The sequence below is a fragment of the Salvelinus sp. IW2-2015 genome, unplaced genomic scaffold, assembly GCF_002910315.2.
Source record: "Salvelinus sp. IW2-2015 unplaced genomic scaffold, ASM291031v2 Un_scaffold1046, whole genome shotgun sequence".
In the NCBI taxonomy this organism is placed as follows: domain Eukaryota; kingdom Metazoa; phylum Chordata; class Actinopteri; order Salmoniformes; family Salmonidae; genus Salvelinus; species Salvelinus sp. IW2-2015.
This window is the reverse complement of record NW_019942701.1, coordinates 77,126-85,846: the sequence shown is the minus strand read 5'-3', so window position 1 is coordinate 85,846 and position 8,721 is coordinate 77,126. Positions and strand designations below refer to the sequence as shown.

At 38.6% G+C, this 8,721-nt stretch overlaps 1 long non-coding RNA gene across 1 annotated transcript; it reads left to right on the top strand.

Annotated features, from left to right (window-relative positions):
• The first annotated feature begins 2,041 nt into the window (after positions 1-2,041).
• Positions 2,042-8,613, top strand: LOC139024120 (uncharacterized). Its single transcript, XR_011475364.1, has 5 exons — positions 2,042-2,125; positions 3,881-4,180; positions 4,352-4,601; positions 6,438-6,481; positions 6,719-8,613. It is a non-coding gene; the product is annotated as an uncharacterized lncRNA (long non-coding RNA).
• Positions 8,614-8,721: the final 108 nt, after the last annotated feature.

Here is an 8,721-nt window from a genome sequence, read left to right as displayed (position 1 = left end):
AGCCAATATTTCCAATTTTTGAAGTGTTTTACAGCGAAAACACAATATATCGTTATATTAGCTTACTACAATAGCTAGCACACAGCAGCATTGATTCTAGTCAAACGGTAGCGATAGCACAGTTCGACAGATATATGAAAAAGCATCCCAAATTGGGTCCTTATCTTTGTTGATCTTCCATCAGAATGTTCTCCAAGGGGTCCTTTGTTCAGAACCGTCTTTATTTCGATCCAGAACGAACGATTTCCCTCTCGAATTAGCAAGCACACTGGCCGTGTCGTGCTAACCTCTCCTCTTTGAACCAATTCTTGCGACGCATCACCTCCAAAGTCCAGAATAAATTTCAATAATATAATTAAACTACATTGAAAAAACATACTTTAGGATGATATTGTGACATGTATCAAATAAAATCGAAGCCAGAGATCATATTCACCTTTAACGAGCGTTTTCCAGGAGCCGAGTTCAGGTCCTACTTCGAAAAATAAAGTGCGCAACTCTTACTCCAAGAGGTTGTGTTCAATCCCAGGACGAGATAATCAAGTCATTTCTGCTCTCACTTCCGCATGACACCCAGGGGAAGGCGTATGACGTGTTTCTACAGTCCTAAGTGACATGCCCTTTTATAGACAAGGTCTTGAAGAGAGACATCGCTTTTGGAAATCTCACTTCCGGATAGGAAATGGTCTGTAAAAAGAGTTCTGTTCCACTTAGAGAAATAATTCAAACGGTTTTAGAAACTATAGACTGTTTTCTATCCAATAGTAATAATAATATGCATATTGTACGAGCAAAAATTGAGTAAGAGGCCGTTTGAAAATGGGCACCTCTTTCCAGTTATTCAATACGCCCCCTGCAGCCATAACAAGTTAAGTATTAGTTGCTGACGCTGTTCTTGTCTCGTTTCATGTCCGTTATTTATATAATGTTTTTATTTATTATTTATTAAATGCTTCATCTCTCATCTCATTCAATGTGACACTGTCGCCTGTAATAAAGCGCAGTGCGCTATGATAAACTGTGTCCAATGACTTCAATACAGTGGCAGCTGCAGTCATATAGACAATATCACCATAATCTATGACCAGTATGAACATCGACTGAATTATTTTTGTTTTCTGCTAGTTAATGAAAGGCATGGCTCCCCTATTTGGGTGTCAGTAATTTGGTAGGGGCTGCCCTACCAGAAATGCCCACTCTAAAAACGTGTTGGAAATAGTATAACTGTCACGACTTCCCTGCACCTCGCCCTCCGGGTCGCCCCCGAGGCCGGTGTCGGCGTRCTGCTGGAGCCGCGCGTCAAGGGGGGGTACTGTCACGACTTCCGCCGAAGTCGGTCCCTCTCCTTGTTCGGCGGCGTTCGGCGGTCGACGTCACCGGTCTTCTAGCCATCGCTGATCCACCTTTCATTTTCCATTTGTTTTGTCTTGTTTTCTCACACACCTGGTATTCATTCCCTCATTACATGTCGTGTATTTAACCCTCTGTTCCCCCCATGTCTGTGTGTGTAATTGTTTATTGTTGCGGTTGGCACGCTTCCGGCTGGTTTGCGCCGGGTTTATTTTATTACCCGTGCTTGATGGTAGCCTGTATTTTGTACTTGTGTTTTTTGTACTTTGTGCTGCCTCACTGGATAGTTGGGCATTTGTTTTGTGACGCTATTGCGTTCTGTGCAAATGATTGCCTTAGTAAAGTGCTTTGTCCACTCATCTCTGCTCTCCTGCGCCTGACTTCGATGCACCAGCTACACTCACCTCTTGACAATAACTACACAGTAACAAATCTTACAGTAACACAAGTTGATTTGTAACATGATAAACATGCATTCTACCCCGTCTTTGCTTTCAGAAATACCTGAGTGTTTTGGAGTGCATATTCAGTTCCTAAATACATTTCAAATGTATTGGAAACAGGTTATCAAGTCGTTTCACATGCCATGTAACATTTTAGAATTGTAAACAATGTTTTGTGTGAAATTTGTGGTTATGGGTATAAAACCTACTAGAGGAAGAGGAAGTCTAGGCCTACGTGACAATACTTCCTCGTTTAGGTTTAGTCATTTATCAAAGTATGGCGACCTTGTGTTTCCCCATCGCTATTCTACTAACTCTTCTCCATCAAACAGGTAAAAGCATTTTCTAAGACATATATATATATATAGTGATATTTATTATATTGATTAGACATGTGTGTCTATAATCTGATTAGTAGCTACAGTAAGTAACAGGCAGTATAATTTGTACTGATTACTCTGCTTATAACCAGTCCAAATCAAATCAAATTGTATGTCACATGTGCCAAATACAACAGCTGTAGACCTTACTGTGAAATGCTTACTTACAAGCCCTTAACCAACAATGCAGTTCAATAAATAGAGTTAATAAAATATTTACTAAATAATTAACAACAAAAAATCCAATCAATCAAAAAGTAACACAAGAAATGTACATAACAATAACGAGACTATATACAGGGGGTACCGGTACCGAGTCAGTGTGCAGGAGTACAGGGTAGTCGAGGTAATTTGTAAAGTGACTATGCATAGATAATAAACAGCGAGTAGCAGCAGTGTAAAAACAAATGTAAATAGTCTGGGTGGCCATTTTATTAGTGTATTGGTGTACTGGTTGTCCAACCAGTTTAATGGTTGTCTAACCAGTCTAACCGGTGTACTGGTTGTCTAAGCAGTCCAACCGGTGTACTGGTTGTCTAACCAGTCCAACCGGTGTACTGGTTGTCTAACCAGTCCAACCGGTGTACTGGTTGTCTAACCGGTGTACTGGTTTGTTACCCGGTGTACTGGTTTGTCTAACCAGTCTAACAGGTGTACTGGTTGTCTAACCAGTCCAACCGGTGTACTGGTTGTCTAACCAGTCCAACCGGTGTACTGGTTGTCTAACCAGTGTAATGGTTGTCTAACCAGTGTAATGGTTGTCTAACCAGTCCAACCAGTGTAATGGTTGTCTAACCAGTCTAACCAGTGTAATGGTTGTCTAACCAGTGTAATTGTTGTCTAGCCAGTGGGTGACACAGGAACTCAGATGAAGTCACATGATCTAATGAAGTACTAAAGTTTTAAGTCATGTGATGTGTTGTGATATGTTGATTTTTACAACATTCAAGTAATTGATAGACTTTTAAATTGAAAGTACAGTATGTAATTAACTGTAGGGCACATTTAAAAAAAATAATACTGTAGTTTTAAACATATGTTTTGTAATACAATAATTCATGAGTAATACAACAATGTTTTGTTGTGATAGTATACTGTACCATTGTAAGAAAAAGTTCAGTGTCATTACAGTAAAGTCAGTGACAGGAAACTACGCCACAACGCCATTTGTAGCATGGAACTTCGCACTACCAGAAATGCATAGCTCAACTTGTTTTTAGACATGTCTGTCAGCCAACCACAAATCTGTGGGCTGAAAAACGCCCACTCTCTGAGCACCCAAGTTATCTATGCTTTTAGGCAGATTAGGTTGTACTTCCTGRAGTTATAMTTCATCAAGTTGCTTTTACTGAATGGTTTCTGAAACTGAACAGTTGATAGTGTGTATCATATCCTAGTTATTAATGGTAAAAGTACTGCTGTATTACTTGATGATCTAAAGGCAGCTGATCTTATTAATGGGTTCATCTTTAAGCCATTTAGCAAATAGGGTGTATAGAGAAATTCCAGCTCGAACTACAAATACTGCAAATTGGATCATTACAATGTGTCAGCCAGTTTGGCTATTTGCAAAAATATATATATTTGCACATATTCCTCTAGATGGTTGAGTTGCTTAATTCATATATCCTACTGCTGTATTTGTCACATTGTATGATGGGTTTTTTCATATTTTTTTACATGAAGTATTCTGTGTTTTTATTTCAGAGCCCAGTGCTGTGACCTCTGTGTTTGTGCTGAAGGGACAGGATGTTCACCTGCATGTCCAGACAAATGTTCAACTGAAAAAAGATTATGTGCTATATTGGAAGTTTAACAGATCAGACAATATTGTAAAGTATCCCCCAAAAGTTACCTTTGAAGGGTACGAAGGTAGGGCTGAATTTAGTGAGGGAGACTTCTCTCTGCTACTGAAGAACCTACAGGAAGGAGACAGTGGACTTTATGACGCAGTAGTGGCTGGTAACAAAGACATAAATGTTGCTACATACTTCATAGAAGTCCAAGGTATGTTTGACAGTTTTCTATTTTATTATACAGTGACACAATTAGAGTATCAATCAATAGAGCTTAAACATGGTGTACAGGTTAAAGGCGTTTGGCTTCAGATGCATTAGTAGTCTAACTCCTGTACTCAGGTTAATATATTAACAATAATGGGGTTCTATTTGTTTTCAGCGAGAGTTGAGCCTCCAGTCCAGACAGTGGACTCTGTGACACCTGTACACGCACGCACACTAAACTAGACTACATGTTTTATGTTTTGCTGACWTTGCAATGTTGATGATTACTGTATTTCCATACCTATCGTGGGAGGAAGCTGACGACTACTCCAATGTCAAAGTCTGGATAACTGTCGGCGTCTTCATCATAGTTGGATTATTCAGCGTTATTGGATTGATTGTTCTTTGGCGAAAGATAAATAAAAGTAAGCTCATTGCTCCTGCTGCAGGATCACTATTACTACAGTAACTTCATTAAATTCATTCAACTATTGTGAATACTGGTAATAACAGGATGTGATTAAATMWTTTTTTTTTTGTATATACAGTTGAAGWCGGAAGTTTACATACGTGTTWGCAAAATACATCGAAACTCAGTTTTTCACAATTCCTGACATTTAATCCTTGTAAAAATTATCTGTCTTAGGTCAGTTAGGATCACCACTTTATTTTAAGAATGTAATGTCCAGAATAATAGTGAGAAGAATTATTTATTTCAGCTTTTATTTCTTTCATCACATTCCCAGTGGTTCAGAAGTTTACATACACTCAGTAAGTATTTGGTAGCATTGCCTTTAAATTGTTCAACTTGGTTCAAACGTTTCAGGTAGCCTTCCACAAGCTTCCCACAATATGTTGGGTGCATTTTGGCCCATTCCTCCTGACAGAGCTGGTGTAACTGAGTCAGGATTGTAGGCCTCCATTGCTCGCACACGCTTTTTCAGTTCTGCCCACACATTTTCTTAAGGATTGAGATCGAGCTTTGTGATGGCCACTCCAATACCTTGACTTTGTTGTCCTTTAGCCATTTTGCCACAATTTTGGAAGTATACTTGGGGTATTGTCCATTTGGAAGACTCATTTGCAACCAACCTTTAACTTCCTGACAGATGTCTTGAGATGTTGCTTCATATTATCCACGTCATTTTCTTTCCTCATGATGCCATATATTTTGTGAAGTGCACCAGTCCCTCCTGCAGCAAGCACCCCCATAACATGATGCTGCCACCCCGGTGTCACAGTTGGGATGGTGTTCTTCCCCTGCTAACCTCCCCCTTTTTCCTCCAAACATAACGATAGTCATTATGGCCAAACAGTTCTATTTTTGTTTCATCAGATCAGAGGACATTTCTCCAAAAAGTACGATCTTTGTCCCATGTGCAGTTGCAAACCATAGTCTGGCTTTTTTATGGTGGTTTTGGAGCAGTGGCATCTTCCTTGCTGAGCGGCCTTTAGGTTGTTGAAGGTAGGACTCATTTTACTGTGGAAATAGATACTTTTGTATCTGTTTCCTCCCAGCGATCTACAGTATTCAACTTTGCAGTTGTTCTGGGATTGATTTGCACTTTTCGCACCAAAGTTCGTTCATCTCTAGGAGACAGAACGTGTCTCCTTCCTGAGCGGTATGACGGCTGCGTGGTCCCATGGTGTTTATACTTGCTTACTATTGTTTGTACAGATGAACGTGGTACCTTCAGTCATTTGGAAATTGCTCCCAAGGATGAACCAGACTTGTGGAGGTCTACAAATGTTTTTCTGAGGTTTTGGATGATTTCTTTTGATTTTCCCATGATGTCAAGCAAAGAGGTACTGAGTTTGAAGATAGGCCTTGAAATACATCCACAGGTATACCTCCAATTGACAAAAATTATGTCAATTAGGCTATCAGAAGCTTCTAAAGCCAAGAATTTTCCAAGTTGTTTAAAGGCACTGTCAACTTAGTGTATGTAAACTTCTGACCCACTGGAATTGTGATACAGTGAATTATAAGTGAAATAATCTGTCTGTAAACAATTGTTGGAAAAATTACTTGTGTCATGCACAAAGTAGATGTCCTAACCAACTTGCCAAACCTATAGTTTGTAAACAAGACATTTGTGGAGTGGTGGAAAAACGAGTTTTAATGACTCCAACCTAAGTGTATTTAAACTTCTGACTTCAACTGTGTATATAATATATATATATATATATATATATATGGAGCGTCTCTGAACATCTTACTTTTAAATCTTTATTGGACTTTTATGTTGTTGAATTTATAGGTGGCAAAAAGGAAATGATAAACACAGAGTATGCTACAGTCAGGGTAAGATACTGTACCTCAGCTACTGTCATTTAAAAACAAAAAATGTTAGTGGAAAATGTATACATTCTAAATTAAAGGTAAACTTCTGTTAATTTACTGCTTATATTTTAACGCATTGAACAGCCACTGAGAAATATTACATTTATTGATTTGAGGTAATTAATGACCTTGTTTTATACCTGGGTCACCATTCATAAATTCATAGTGAAAATGTAAATGTATGTTTTTATTCTCCAGACTCCAGGTAACAGTCAAGTAGGTGGTGAAGAGCAGGCGTCTCCAGGTCCAACAACACCCACCATCTACAGTATGGTGGGACTACCCCAACCCCAGCCTGTGAACCGCCAGCCTTTGCCTGTGGACCTCCCCATGACCTCCATGCCTGGGAGTTTATATGCTGTGGTGGGGGAAAAGACTAGCCAACAATGATAATGAATTTTAACATAATTCTAGGCTGGGATTCAATCCAATTTTATTAGATCACCCTTTGTCGGCTAAGCATATTTTAAAGCCAATGTTCCTGCATTGGCTGAGACAGCTTTCACGATAAATGCTGCATATGCTAGCTAAACCTGAAGTGATCTGTAAGTGGTGCCTAGATGCAGTGGTGACCTGTCATTCAGGGCAGATGTTTTGAGCCCCACATTTATAAATAAATAAAACTATTGTTTTCCTAGGAGTGGATCAGCTTAATATTGCGGAAAGATTGTTGCTTCCATCATTGTAATTGTCTGCATCATTTCCAATCCCCCATATCTTTTTGGGGTAAATATATATCCATATACATATCCATACATATACATACATACACACACATACCTACAGTATATACATATATATACTTTATTTTAGAATATACCTTTATTATTCCCTGCAAACCCTACCACCCTTCCCCCAATTGGAGTAAACTAATAAACAATAACACTTAGGCTTCTACCTTCAGTTTATATATCTTATACACATTTTACAGACAATCTATTTTACAATAGTTACATTTTGTTTGTTTTTAGTCCTTCCTCTATTTCTGATGTCCATCCAGTTTGATTTCTATTTGTAACTGTGCTATTTCACAAAAGTTCTGAACCTATATACATTTTACAGACCCCATATGTTTTACATTGGTTATCTTGTTATTAGTCCCACCCTTCAGCTCCATTCAACCCCTGAAATCTATCTCTTAACACCATCCATTTTGGATTTCTATTTGCCATATATTTTTCAACTCTGCTGTGATGCTTCACAAAAGTACTGAACCTTTCTATTCTCATAGCTTCTACAGATTGTAAATTAAAGATAAACAAGATACTTATCTTGATGGGGTCAAATTGGGGTCATGATAGGGGCTGCACCAAATGTTTGATGTATTATAATAATTGATTATGCTTATGGTGTATTAATAGAAGGGGAGGGGCTATGGGACCATTTATAGGGTCCTAGACTACAGATTAACAATATATATATTCATTGTAAGGTTTTGGAATTGTTCCAGTCTTTTCTAAGTCTCTGCCTCTTATAAAGAAATGGTGAGAAAGCATTTCAAATGATAAACAAAGAGCCCTGCAGGGGAGTAGAAGCGATAAGAGGCTAGTCAGACATACCTCTATAAATCAACTTGGGGGAGTGGACATTTACTGCTGAGGCCTTAGAAAACACTGGAACTATCGTATCGCTTGCAAGTTTGTATAGCTGTGTATGCATGGGCTTGGTCTGAGGAGTAGCAGGTAAAGACGTATGCAGTGACATCACAGGGGGTTTACTACAAGCATGATAAAAGCAACTTGGACTTTTCCTATGGGGCAGAACTCAGGAGAGACATCCGTTGTATGTGTGATGTTTGATCTTTGTCTTCTGTCTACAGCTGTATTTTGGTTAAAATTGTTATGATTTATAAGTGCACATTTTGAGTGTTCCTTATTTGTTAAGTAATAAAACGTAGCACAGAAAAACGGAACCAACAGTTCCAAAATAAATGATGTAATGACTCTGCCTCCTCACAGCAAAATCTGCAGAGTCCCACATTTTTAGCAATGGGCTTGCACGTTATTTTGGMATTAATACGTGTCACATATTAGTTTGCAAACAATGTAAAAAATATATATGTAATTGAGTTAATAAAGCCGCATACAAACATGGCCTCTTTTTGTTTTCTTGAGTAATGGAGCTCCAAAATGCAGGTGTTTCAGCCTAGCTCAGTGCATTCTGTGATGGTGGTGCAAGCCAGCAGAAACTACAGAGCGTTG